Below are 14,774 nucleotides of genomic sequence, written 5' to 3'. Positions count from 1 at the left end.
AGAACCTGTTGAGCCATGGTGCACCCCAGGAAAGAGTTTGCGTGCCAGTTAGAGCTGCGCACAAACACAGAGACTGTGCTAGGAACAAGCTGTGCCTTGGGGTTACAAGCAGACACGGCGCCAAACAGGAACCTTGCCAGGGCCACATTACTGGCTAGTGTCACACCATGTGTGTGCCATCCCACCCAAGCACTGCTTCGAGAGGGGTGGATGTGGGTGCGTATTCCAAAAAAAGGGTGGGCATTTTTGACCAGCCAACTTAGATTTCAGCATTGGGAACGTGATCAAAAACGCCGATTGAAACTTTGCCCAGTCAAAAGCCAGAGCCTCTTCTGTACACCCATTCTGCTTGTTCACTGCAGATGAAGACGCTCTCTCCCAGCTCTTGGACATGCTCATCCGTAGCAGGGTCTCCCCTTCCTGCTTCCCAGTTCTTAACTGCTGTCTGTGCCATGGGGAGGCCACTAATATTCTTCTGTGGCTACAGCCATGCCAGAGGACCACAATGCAGAGGATTTAAACTGAACTGGAGATTCTCAAGAACAGAGTCTGTTGTGCTATGCCTAACTTTTCTGCAACCAGAGCCAAGACCATGCTGCCTCAGGTCAAGGAAACCTTCTGATACGCTGTTTGACCTACTTCTACAGTGGTTTCTCTGCAATCAATGGTGCTGCTGCTGCGGTAATGAAACACAAGAAATGAGACCGTTCAAACCACTTGAATGGAAAGAACTTGGCATTTGGAGCCCCAAGGTCCTCATTGTTTTCCAGCATGCTTCACCACCAACTCGCTGCGGTAGTTTAGGTAACATCTAGCTTTCGACTTCATCTCTAGAAAAGGAACCATCTGCCTCTTGCATGCTGGGACCAGTTAATATTCCACCAGAACCTGAATATGTAAAACTGCCTCCTAACTGCTGAGCCACAGCATTGTAGCCAGTCCAACAGTAATTTTAATTATTGAACCAACTGCAGAGTTTAAAGATTTTCCTCTTAGACTAGCTACTAGGAAATGCTGCCAGCAGGATTGTAGTAATGTTGAGTGGGGCTTGAAAAGAAAATGGTTTAATGACATGAAAGTTCCTCTGCAGAGCTCTGGCTTTGCTTTGTGGCATCCAGAGAACAGAGATGTTTGCTATTCCACCTCTGAATCCTGGCTCATTAAGTCTGTAATGAAGTTGGTAAATATTTCTCCTATCTCTCCACAGATACATTATACACTCTAGCAGATTCACGTTACAGCAAAATTGGTTTCATCCACTGTCCATGTCAGAAGCGTGTTTGGGTTGAGGGTACTCAACCCAAACAGAGACGGGAGCTAGGGAAGAGGTAGAAACTAGGGGTGGGCAGGATAGGAAAGGAGAGAAGGGAGAGTCTGTGGAGAGAACAGGCTCGGGCATGTGCTGGTGAGAGAAAAGGCAAGTCTGAGCTGGGTGCAGCATTGCCCCCACTCACAGGTAATGCATCTCCACAGGTACCACCTGCCTACTGCTAAAGGGCCAGGTGCAACCAACAAGAAAAGGACAGTTTATTTCTCTTTGGGGCAGGAGGTTGAAAAAAGCATGCTTGGGAAACCTCTGCTTTCAGTAGATTTAAGCAGTGGAACCCATTCTACATTTTCAGACTGGAAGTGTCCCGAGTTCTGGGCTTCTGAGGAGGTCTGAGTTTTTCACCACATTCTTTGGACTGGAGACTGTAACTGAAGTGTCAGGTTAGGAAACGCCACTAAATTTCTAAAGAGCAACTGGAATTCAACCTGAAATTCAATACTTTGCAGAAGGCCTCCAATTTCAAATTACCAAACCCAAGAGACTCTTCAGTTACTGGCATATTCAAAACAGAAAGTTGTTGTTTCATCTGTGCTAAGGAAACAACAGGCATGACCACGCAGACCAAGGACAACATGCTCTTGAAAGAACAAAGCATCCTTCCCTTCCTCTAGAGACCAGCTCCTGCCATTTGCTGATAAGGACCCTGCCATGAATTACTGGGTACTACAAGCCATGGTGGTGAGCAGTGCCGTGGCGCATGGAGAGGTGACGAAAGGTGAAGCCTTTGCCTCAGACCAAAACCAGGGCGGAACAAAATGGAGAAGGTGTGAAAAATGAGACAGTAAGTGTTTCTGGCGTGTTGCCTGCTTCCCTACTGCCGCTGCCTTCCACATCCCCGGGAATTATACAGGTCTTCTTCATGGGAAGATGACCCAGACACCACACAGCACTGGGAAGAAGCCACAGATTTAGTCTGCAGCTCTATGAAAGCTTCTGGTTGCAGCAGCAGCAACGGAGGTCACAATGTCTCTGATCAGGAAAACTTTTTTTTTATCCCCTGATTAACCAGAGTGAAGAAGTTTGAGAAGACTTTTAGAGAGGGCTTGCAGAGCAGATAGAAAAAGCATATGGACACATACATATACCTCTTTTTAGAAAGGACAAATGTTACAGTTGAACCCCCAAGAATACAAAACCTCTTGAAACTTGAGGGGGAGGCAAGATGGAGAAGGACTTTTCACCATATAAGGACTAAACTTTGACTTATACAACCAGAAAGTTCCAGATGCCAAGCACCTTGGGGCAGAGGGAGGGGGTTGTATCCAATTTAATCTGCACAGCAAACAGATATGTGCTATTTAAGAAAAGAGGAAATTAAAGAGCTTCTGTTAGATGACTATTTTCAGACCACTTTCACTCCCAGCAATCAAGTCAGCTCTGTTCCCAGACAACTGGGAGAACAACAATTTCTCTTTGAGTGAAATTTTGATAATTACAAGATGCATTTTCATTTAAAATGTAAATCATCCAGCATCATCACATGCCTGTACGCTGAAAACAGTCTAAACAGCATCCTAGGCACCGAGGAACTATTCCTGATCCCTTGTTTCCTGGACACTCAGAAGACAGAAGAAAGTTAATGATATCCCTTCAGATAAAAGAAAACTGGACTAAATTCAAAGCAGCATGTTCTCCCCCCACCCCAGCTCTCGCAGCATGGCATTAGCAAAACCAAAAGGCTCCCTGAAAGTTCTTCTCCATGGGTAACTTCTTTATCACTTATGCGGAAGACTGTTATATTGACATCAGCTGATAGAGGTAGGATAAAGCCTTCTAGATTTTGCTCAGACTGACAGAGGCTTTGAGAGCTGATCCATAGCTCATAGACACCAACAGAGACTCAGCTTTGATTGCCTTCAGATCTTGCCTGCATGTCCCTTGAGAAACTAACAGACGATCGTACAGCCAGTGCAGACACTGCCTGTGGGCTGCTGAACGTTCTCCAGCCCTCGACCACCTGAGAAGGAAAGTAAGTCTTTGTTATTCCAATTTCTCTAATTGCTCTCACACTCTCATAAGACGGTACCCTCTGCCACACTGGCTGCACTTGTCAACCCCACATAGAGCTTTTCACTGTAAAGCACTGGAAGATTTGGTGGTCAAAAGGAAATTAAAGTGAAGACAAGTGAATATAGTGACACCTCAGCTTTCCATACCTACAGTATTAAGAATGAAACCAGATGCATTTCATAAGTCTGGAGTTTATACCATGGAAGTTTTATACTCTGCAAGGTTTGCCATTGGTCTGGGAGAACTCACTGAGTTGTTCTATGTCCAGACTGAAAAGCACTGGAACTGATGTCTTAACGGTAATTTTACAAAGATTAAAGGAACCATTTCAGTAAGGGTGTAGAGGCAGTGCCTAACCCCTTTAGCACTGCACTTCTGAGGTGCACCATACAAGCTGGTTCCATGAATGCAACTGAAACCCACACAGTTTCTACTGCTGTTGCTGGAAGTGGACTTTGAGAGTGAAGCAACAGAAAGCACACATTACAGCAAACAAAACCTCAGTAACACACACCGGATGACTGTTCTGAAACATCACAGGCTGCAGCAGAATCTCAGAGGTCTCACTTCGTTACTTTAAGCCTTTGAAACTTTAAATATTTATATTTCCTCTGCCTGCCAGGTCAGCAGTAACAGCTCTTACAGGGTCACTAGCACAACTTGGTAGCTGATGCAAGGCAAACTTTACCTCCAGACCCAAAGGCTGTTACCTGAAGAGCCAAAGAGCTATGTCTCTCTTTATTTTTTTTTTTTTTTTCAAGTTTTGCTGACCGTACTGATAATTTTCAAGGTTTTCTCCCTATCCCTAGGGCACGTTCTCAGATAGTTTGGCTGTTAGATTCTTTTGCATTCTTAGTGAAAGCTACTTGCAACCACTGGTCAAACCAAGCCCTGGTAAAACTTGAAATCCTAGGTGAAACCAGGCAAAACATTCACCTCCCATTTCTGAAGCCATCAACAGCCAAGTGCAGCCACCAGTGTCATACCCTGTCCCTTGTGAGCCTCATGCTGCCATTTCTTGAAAGTGGCTTGCACTGCTGAAGTAGGATTAGCATTTCTGGTATTCAGTCACTTTACCAGCATTTCCTTTTAATGTTATTTCAACCTTAGCCCTCAGCATTGCTGTAATCCAACACACAAAGGGATGTTTCTGGCTGCAAGTCATGAGAAGGTGTACACACAGAGGAACATGATTTATGAATTTTTAGCATGAATTAATTAAAAAAAAAAAAGCTATTTCTTCAAGTTACAATCTTTCTCTCCATAAAAATATTTAGAATATTTTTGTAATTTCCCACAGGCATTAAGATCCATAACCAGAAAAATCAGAAGTCCAAATTTCAGGGATTCTTAAATACCAAAGCTGTCATTTTCATCTCTGGTTTTTAGAGTCTCTGAGCAGTTACACAAGGTTTTAGACATTAGATAAAAAGCCACTGATGGCGAGCTCAAGCTTTAAATCAGCATATATTTTAGATAATTACTTTAGTTGTGAGCAGCAAACCCAAGAATTAGCCAAACAGGCTATTCCAGGCACTGTTTTGTCTCATGTCCTGCACAGCAGCAGCCAGGCATTTAGCAAGGGATTCAAAAGTCTCAGGGTACACATGAAACCACAAAGACTTTCAGATGCTGAAAGGGACCAATCTGGTGTTTGAGGTTGTACAGAGGTGAGCTCAATATAATGAAGCAAAGAAAAACCCAAGAAATCACTTCTGGTCCTGGTTCAACAGACGGTGCATAGCCACAGTTTCTGTAAAAAAACCACCACCAAAATCAGGGATGCAGGCAGCCCTTATGCTCATTAGAGACACTCCTAGAAACAGATCACTTGTGATCGCACAACTGAGGCAGAGGCACTGACTGCAGAAAAGAATAAATAAGTGCAAATAGTAGAAGGAGGATTGGAAAAAAATGTACAAGGACAGAGCATCATAGCGTGCCAGTCCCTTGGTAAGTGCACACCACACGACGGAGGCCCTCTGCAAACCCACCTCTTGAGGGGAAGCCCTCAAACATAAAATTCAAGTACCCAACCCTCCTCCTCCACATATGCACATACCTCCAGGCAGCCACTGAGCACAAGCACAGTTAGGAGTGGACACAAAACTCAGGAACATCCCAGTAGCTCCTTCTACACTATCTGACCTACTCTGGATCCCACCACCAAGCCTTAGACGTGGCATGAGCACCTGTGTTCTCTCTGTGGAAAAGATACAGCAAAGTGGTGTATTTTTTTTTAAGTAAGACTCATTTAATTACTGGAAGCAATTAGTTTTATGAATTCATTCAAGGGCTGTGCTTGGGCACCTGACAAATGCTTAAATGAAACAGCCAAAAAGGGACTTGTCTTGCACATCTGCTGACACTTTTTTCCCCTATGAATTGCTGAGGGCCATGCAGGTGAATCAACTCTGATTCCAAGCACACTGCTCTCAGAAGAGGTATTATCAGCCCTACATTATTATTCAAGCCAGGCTAGCTAAGCTCACATTTTACGACCAACAGAATTAAAGCCCAAAGCTAGGAGAAGGCCTCTCCTCTCTCAGACACACCCCAAACCCAGACTCCTCAGGAGACAGTCCATGGCTGGTCATGTTCTCCTTACAAAGGTGAATCCCAAGCAGTCTAAAATTTACTTTTCATTTTTACATTATGTTTCCTTCACCAGGAGCACGCCTCAGCTCTGGGAAGTCTTGTTCATTAAGGGATTCCCTATTGCCATCACTACACTCCAGTCTCACCTGCCATCTTCTACCTGCACTACAGCCTCCTTCCTCCTGCCCACCCATTACTGAGATAGTTAGCCACAGTGGGCAGCAAGTGCCCTGGCTGCTAGCCCGTTGGCAACCAGAGCATAGAGCGCTAATCCTGTGCACTACCTGTGCAAAAGTGACAAGATACAGAGCACTGTATGATGCAGACAGACCACAGTGCTGGCTAGCTGCTTCCCACATCTCATGGACTCCTTTTTGATAGACTCCCTGGACCACCTTGCCCCAGTGGGCATTGGTCCTTTCTGCTACAAGGATACGAGTGCTTCTTGGTTACAGCTACAGGAGGAGCTTCAGCTACTTGGCAAGTATAGCAAAGGAAAGCAAGACAAGATATTCTAGAGTCCAAACAACCAGTAGTGATTACCTGAACCCACAAAGAAGAAAGAAATGGTACAAAGAAGAGCTGCTGGACCTCTTCTGCATCTCTCATTATAGATTTATAGAGCAAATCAGCTCCAGGACCACAGCAGAAAAGGCCTGAGCAGGAAAGCCATGGGGTGCCTACTGCAGCCCTCTATACTATCAGTCTGCTTTAATTCTGTCAGTATCACTCAAGCAAGAGCCATCCAAGCTAGACATAGGCTGATGTCCTGGGGAGGGGGTACAGATCAGGCTTTCTGTGAGCCCAGGCAGCAGATTCACAGCAACAGGGACCACTCCTCATAAACACCTGTACCCCATGGCCCACCTGGGGACCCAGAGTAGATCCTGGTTGATCATAGCCAGTAGGCACTTTGCTCTATCACTTCTCTTCTGAGGCAGAGACTTGGCAGTACTGTCTTAACTTCCTGTAGTTCTACTGTTTTCATCACCCCCCCCCGCCTTGTATGTGCATGTAAAACCCCACCTTCTGTGGCAGCACCATGGGAACAGAAGTTGAATCTGGGTTCCCTATTGTGCAATACAGCTTTTGTGCCCAGTCTGCAAAAGCTAACTGATCCTCCCGGGTTCACAGAGTTACTGCAACACTTCTTCCTCCATTTATGCTTGGAGAAAACCCCTGAAATCCTTGGTTTGATTTCACGATAAACTCACAAAAGTTGATCTGCAAGCATCCATCAGCATCTTCAAGCATCATTCACCACCCTCTTCACCTCTGCTTCCAGCCAAACTGAGCAACCATTTCCAAGTGAATTCTCTGTTTCTTCACTTGCAGTCTCTTCCTAGGTATATAATTATTTTGACAAGTTTGTTTAAATGTGCAGCTTGCTGTTCCAAATCATAACTTGCTGTACTGGGTTTGGCTGGGATGGAGTTAGTCTTTTTCATAGCAGGCAGCATAGTGCTGCATTTCAGATTACTGACCAAAAGAGTGCTGGTAACACATAGATGGTTCAGCTATCGCTGAGCAGTGCTTGCACAGCGTCAAGGACTTCTCTGCTTCTTATGCTGTACCCCCAGCAAGTGGGCTGGTGGTGGGCAAGAGACTGGGAAGGGACACGGCCAGGACAGCTGACTCAAACTGACCAAAGGGATGTTCAAGGACATATGATACCTTGCTCAGCAATAAAACTGGGGGCAGTTTTTCCAAAGTAGCCATTGCTCAGGGACTGGCCAGGCTGGTGTTGAGTGATTGCTTTTGCTTCCCTGTTTTTCTTTCTTTCTTTCTTTCTTTTTTTACCCTTCACTTATTAAACTGTCTTTATCTCACCCTGGAAAGGGTTTTTTTGCTTGCTTTTTGCCCTTCCCATTCTCTCCCTCATCCCACCGGGGCAGGGTGAGCAAGTGACTGGGTGGGAGCTTAGCTGCCAGCTGGGGTCAACCTGCCACAGTCACATTCACTGCAATCCATCACCAACAGTGGGATACTGCCTCTGTTCCTTGAGTGGCTGCATTTAGCAGACAAACCTGATTGCAATAGCCAACTCCAAGAAAAAAAAAAAAAAAAGGAAAAAAAACCAAAAAACAATTACTTTTCCTGATGTACTGAGCACGTGAACAAATATCCTAAGGGCATTCACGCTACCAAAATGCAATCACATGGTGCTGGCATGAAAGCACAAAGATATACACTAACATGGATAAGCCAACTCGAACAGTGACCCGAGTGGTGCTCCTGAAGCATTTTCTGCAGCATTAAGTACTCCCTGATTCAACAGACTAGTAGTGTTGGCATTTCTCTGCCTCTTGAGGGTTCAGTGCCTGGAACAGCATCAAAGTCGTCACTGACACCAGTGATTCTTGGCATTCAAGTATTTGTGCATCAAACCCCAGAAAGCCAAAAGATTGTAGAAAATTATAGAACTGGTAAAGACTGTTGTCTTCGGATTTGTGGATTTTATAGTTCACATTTATGTCTCACTGACCATTTTAAAAGGGCTTACAGCAAGCTTTTGTGGTTTTTCTTGCTTTTGAGCAGAGATTCCCAAACCGCAAGAGGCAAGGCCTTAAGGGAAATATGCTGTCACAGGTCTTAGAGCAAAAGCTATCCAAAGCAACTAATTCTATACAAGTACAGTTCCAGCAAGGTAGGAATGCTTAGTGTGTTCAAGTTTCCCTGAAGATGACATTTGTGGGAGTCAGCTATGAAGTGTTCCCAATCTAAGCCCATCGGCAAGTATTTACAAAAAAGTTACACTCTAGGATAAGCATCAAGACCCCATCAGCACACACATACAAGCCAAGTACAAAACACTGCACAAAACATCCTGAATACTTCATAGCTCAAATTCTACACTAATAGCAGTCACAAAACAAAACAAAAAAACATTTCTAATATCCAAACAAAACCTCTTAGAAATAATGTCTATTTGCTCGCTATTTTGTGAGCAGAAAAGGAAAGATGAAGTTTGTGAATAAGTTATTCATTACAAATTAGCCCTTTCTTTTAGCAACTGGGTGCACTCCAGCCAAAATGGGGCATGCTGTAGAAACCAAGAAACACTTCACCTCTAGCAGTTCTGCTGCACTCAGTAGAGCCACGTGGTTACAACCTCATTCTGCATTTTTGCTCCTGCTGAAACCATCCTGTATTTATGAATCCTAGATTTAACAGAAAGCAAATTTATTCCAATCAAGATTTAATTATGGCCCATGATTAATTTCTATATTACATAAATCCTTTTTCACAATACCTGCATACCAGCTACCAGCCTAGGCAAGCAGAATGCTTTCAACCTTCACTTCCCCATATATCCTTGCTTGAGCCAATATTTTTAACCGTATGTCATTTTAGTGTCTCCCAGACCAAGCCCACAGTGCAGATAAGACAGTGTTTTTCAGCTATTTACCATGAAGAGCAAATCTACATCTTTTAAGCAAATACCTCTTAAAAAAAAAAAAGCATTTTATATGATCCTGTTAATATTCCTTTTCACAAGAAAGATTTCCTGATAGCAGAAAACTCATATCATAAATTAACAGGGAGATTATTAGATTTACATATTTCTTAGATGACAGTTTTACAATGTTGTTATTGGAAATACATTAACATCCTACACAAAAAAAATAATAGGAATGGCATAAAGCAAGAGGTACTACCCACTTATACTGGGGCTGCAGGAAAATAACTCAACACAAAGTTGCCTTGAGACAGTATCATATCAATGTTTTAAATCAAATTAATAATGGAAAAGCAGGAGACAGCCAGGGGCAAAAACATGTAAGCCACCTTCTCTGTGAGGAAACACAGACTGGCTTATTTACAACACCCAGGCACTGCTCTCATGCCGAGATTCCTATGGCAGGCTCCAGCGTCCCTCCTGACCAAGGGGCACAGCCACAGGCATTGCCTGCTCCTCCAGCAGCCTCGAATTATCAGCAGTGGGCCATGATGCATTCTCCCGTCCCTGCGGTTCTCCAGCCCCTGCCAGGGCCCCCACCCCTGAAGACAGACGTAGGACATTTCTGCAGGAAAACAACTTGTACCACAAGATGTGGAAGGCATCCATCGGGTTAGGGGAGACCCAGCAGAACGGGTATATCCTGAAGGACAACTGAAGGAACATCATTGTGCTTGACACGTAGGTACCCATGCAAGCTTAAAATCAGCTGCCTCAATTTCCAGGACAGCCCAGTCTTGACCAGCATCCACCTGCGGATAGAGGACTGCTAGGAGGTTTTGCAGGGACCCAGGGTGACAGGACTGTCTGTCTAAAGCACAATCTGCGTACACGTAGTACCCCCTCGCATATCCACAACAGTCTAGCGTCATCCTGAAACCAGACACACTCTCATATGTCAACAGAGAAGAGCAAACAACATTCAGCTCCTTTCAGGATGTCTAAGCTGTGCTTGTTTAAGAATGTGCCCCAATTTTAAGGTCTGCTAATGCCCAGCGGTAACAGCTGCCAAAAATGCCTACCTCATTCTCTTCAAGAAGCACAGAAAGGGCCAATTAGCAGGAAGCTTTGGGAGCCAAACCTTCCAACCCTTTCCTGAGGCCAGGGACACATCAAGATCAGCTGGTGCCATGCAGAGAAGGACTCTCCAAGGTGCATGGCCCATGCATCTCAGCTCTGTGCTGGCTCCGGGCCAGAGCAGCTTCCACCAAGGAAGAGGCTGTGACAAACCCTCCATCTGTCTGCAACCATCTTCATCTGCACAGAAGAGGTGGCACAGGCCTAGAGAGATCAGGCACAAGAATATCATGACACTAAATTCATGTATCCCCAGTTTAGATTAGCGTGTAATGGAAGTAAAAAGCAGGACGGATCCATCACCTCCTGGGTCACAGCAGCAAAGCCAGGCAAATGCATATTACCTAAAAAAAACCTAAATAGATGTGTGTAAGCGTGTGGGTAAAGGCCTTTTAATTCACAGCTCTCACTGCTGTACTGAACTGACCATGTCCCAGGAGCTAGACAGCCACCATGACAGTGTATTTAATGTTGAATAATTCACTGACAGCAAAGCAGTCATTTCACCCGGCAGGAACCTTTTGGGAAGCAACCCCCATTCCTCCAAAGGGATTGACCCAAATCAATAGTTTTCTTGGGGAAAACAAACATACACTTAAGAAACCCTTGCAAGACTGAATTACTTAGTCCTTTCAGAACAGGCATTCTAGCTCTTACTTCTCCAAGTGTGTTTCCAGGTGTAGGTTCAGACTTAAAGCCCCAGGCCCCCTGCAAACACAAGCTGGCTGCTGTCTTCTTCACATGTCTGAACTCCTGCCTCCAGTCATGAGAGCAAAACCAGTCTGTTCTCAGTGAGAGACCAGATGCCAGTTCCCACAAGATGCTCTTTTAAGCAACATCCAGGATTCTCTGCTGTGCATATGGCATTTTTCATGCTTGCTCTGAACAGTCTTTGGACAATAGAGCACAACCTGGCTCAGATCTGGTGTCAGCAACCCCCAAATACTGGTAGAGGAAGAAGCAGCAGCTGTTTTGCAGTAATGTCCAAGACAGACTAGAAGGGTCCCCTACCTCTGGTCTCATTTTGTTTGATTTCTGACTATGGCTTATGCAGGGGCTGGGGTTCTTGAATTGTGGGGTCCAGAACTGGACACAGTACTCCAGGTGCTGCCTGACAAGCGCTAAACAGAGAGGGACGGTCATGCATCTGTCCCTGCTAGTAATGTCCCTGCAGATGCAGCCCCGGATCCGATTTGCCCGCTGTTGCAGCAGCGCACTGCTGACTCCCATTCAGTTTGTTGTCCACCAGGACCCCCAGGTCCCCTTCAGCAAGGCCACGCAGATCCTAGCCTGTCCTGGGCTCTTCTGTTATTCTGTCCTCAGTACCAGACTTCGCACTTGTCTTTGTTCAACTTCATACTGTTCTTGCTAGCTCACTCTTCCAGCCTGCCCAGGTGTCTCCATAAGACGTCTCTCCCTTCTGACATATTCACCTCACCACCCAGTTTGGTGGCATCAGCAAACTTGGTGAGAGTGCTTTCAATCCCATCATCCACGATGTTGAACGGCATGGGGCCCAGTATCTATCCCTGGGGACCCCACTTGTGACAGGCTGCCAGCCTGAGTAAAAAAAACATTGATTTTCACCCTCTGAGTGTGACCTCTTAGCCAATTTCCTACTCATCTCACAGATCACCCATCCAATCTGTTTCTTGCCAGTTTGTCCAGGAGAAGGCTGTGGGAAACACTGTTAAACACTTCGATGAACTCCAGGTAAACAACATCCACTGCTCTCCCCATGTCAACAGATGTTATTTTGTTGTAGAAAGTGATCAGGGTAGTCTGGCACGGTTTGCCCTTGGCAAATCCATGTGGGCTTTTCCCAGTCACCTGCTTCATTTGGTTAGTAAAGGTTTCTAGGAGGACTTGTTCAGTTATTTTCCCAGGGACTGAAGTACGACTAATGGGCCCTTCTTGTAGATGGGTATGACATTTGCCCTCTTCCAGACATCAGGGACATTCCCTGATCTCCACCGCTTTTCAAATATTATAGATAATAGCCTTGCAACAATGTCAGCCACTTCTCTTAAAACCCTGGCGTGGATTTCGTCCAGGCCCATAGATTTATATGGGTTGAGCCCTTGCAAGACCCCACAGACCAGCCCTTCCTCCACTACTGGTGGGTCAACACACGCGTTATATGTGTCAACATAGCTACTTGATCTTGTGATTTGCAGTCCAGCTACGCTGGTAAAGACAGAGGCAAAGAAGGCATTGGGAATGTCTGCCTTGTCAGCATTATTAGTGGCTAACTTCCCTGCTGTGTTTAGTAATGGGTCTATGTCTTTCCTGTGTTTCTGTTTACTGCTCATATATCTGAAGAACCCTCTCTTGTACTTGACATCTTTAGCCAATTTTCTAGCTGAGCCTTAGCCTTCCTGACTGCATCTCTGCATGCCCTAGCAAGGTTCTTGTAGTCCTCAAGAGCTATCTGGCTGCCTTTTCACAGCTAGGATGCTTTTTTTTGCTTTTAAGCACACTCAAAACTCATTGTTAAGGCAGGGTGGTCTCTTGTTCTGTCTTCTTCCTTTCCCTTTGTAGGGGATGGACTGTTCCTGTGCTTTCAGGAGGCTGTTCTTGAATAACTCCCAGCATTCACAAGGTACTTTGTCCTCTGTGGATGCTTCCCATGGAATCCCTTGCAACTGGGCTCTGAGCATATTGAAGTTGGCTCTTCTAAAATCCAGGCTATTTGTCCTACTACTGGTCTTCAGTGTGTTCAGCAAGATCTTAAACTCCACAATGTTGTGGTCAGTGTATCCAAGGATAATGTTGGTAGTTATGTTGTCAAGTAAGTCTTCTTGATTTGTGAGCAGTAAATCTAACAATGCCCTGCTCCTAGTCAGCATGTCCAGCATCTGTAGCAGGACACAGTCCTCAATGCATTCCAGGAACCTGATGGATGGCTTGTACACAGCTGTATTGTTTTCCCAGCAAATGTCCAAGTAACTGAAGTCACCTGGAAAGACCAGGTTCTGTTGGCCCACACAGAAAAAGAAGTAGGGAACAGTAGTCGGCGCTTTTTTACCAGTTGTGGCAGTCTCTCTGTGACATCCCAGATCTTGGCTCCTGACAAGCAGCAAACTTCCCCTGACTGTATATCAGGCCGGCAGATGGGTGCCTCAGTGCCTCTCAGCAGAGAGTCACCCACTAGTAGCACTGGATGCTTCTTCCTTTTGCAGCTTTTAGTATGTGCTGCTGGTGCAGTTTCTTTCTGTGAATCTTGCTCATTGGTTTTGTCCACTGCCAAGGCTTCACATCTGTTTCTGGCTGGTACATATGAGGAAGGGGAGTGAAACGATATCCTGGTCCCACAGGTCATTAGAGACCTTGGCACCTTCTTCTCCAAGGTGCTGTCTGTTTGCTGTTCAAGCTCTTTGCCTGGTGGTCCTTGGATGTCAGTGAAAAAAGGGCCCTAGTATTTCTTCTCGCAAAGCCTTGAGTAATACTCTGTTTCTTGTTCACCCTCCCTAATACAGCATAGCCTGCTAATTTCCTTCTGCAGCTCCTCCACCCACTGCCTGAGTGGCCCCACCAGAGCACACCTTGCACAGGTGGAGCTTCCACCCTCCTCCACCCAGGAGGCCAGGTGCAGTCTCTGCAGCCCTCCACCTGGGCAGCAGCTTCCCAGACAGAAAGGTCTGCCAGGGTGGCCACCTCCACTCACCCCAGGCTATCCTGGCCAGGTAGCTGATTCCTGGCTGCTGCAGAGCACAGCCCTCACCTGGTCTCTACTGCCATGCTTCCAAAAACATTAAAGCACTGCCTAACAAGCTTTTCTAATTCCCTGGAGACCTTAAGCTTCTGGGTAGGCTTGTACAGCCACCAACTTGTGGACACATATTTAGCTAACAGTCGCAAGAGCATTTCAGATGCCTTTAGAAGACCTTGAACAGAATAAACAAGAAGACAAAAAAAGAAAGATGCCAATTAGAACACAGGTGCGCATTCCACAATAAAGGGAACTTGGCACAAAGAACCTCAATTCGGTAGTTTATCTTGACCAATTAGACTGAGACAAGTTTCGCATGTTTTAGTTGGTATAACCAATTATGTCCTATGTTTATGTGCGTGTACAGAGTTGGTATAACCAATCATATTTTACGCTTGTGCACATGTACAGTGACTTTGCAGAATACGTGATTATAAATATGTGTGTGTTTTAGCAATAAACATCGTCTGCTTTCAACTTTACAGGCGACCGTTTATTTCTACCTCCTGCACCAACTAGCCGGGGAGCCCATCGACACCTGCAGAAGAACCTGCCGCATAAGGAAAGATTGAAGGAGTTAGGTCTTT

Source organism: Haliaeetus albicilla, chromosome 4 (genome assembly GCF_947461875.1).
Source record: "Haliaeetus albicilla chromosome 4, bHalAlb1.1, whole genome shotgun sequence".
NCBI classification, from domain to species: Eukaryota; Metazoa; Chordata; class Aves; order Accipitriformes; family Accipitridae; genus Haliaeetus; species Haliaeetus albicilla.
Note: the sequence above shows the minus strand (reverse complement) of the source record.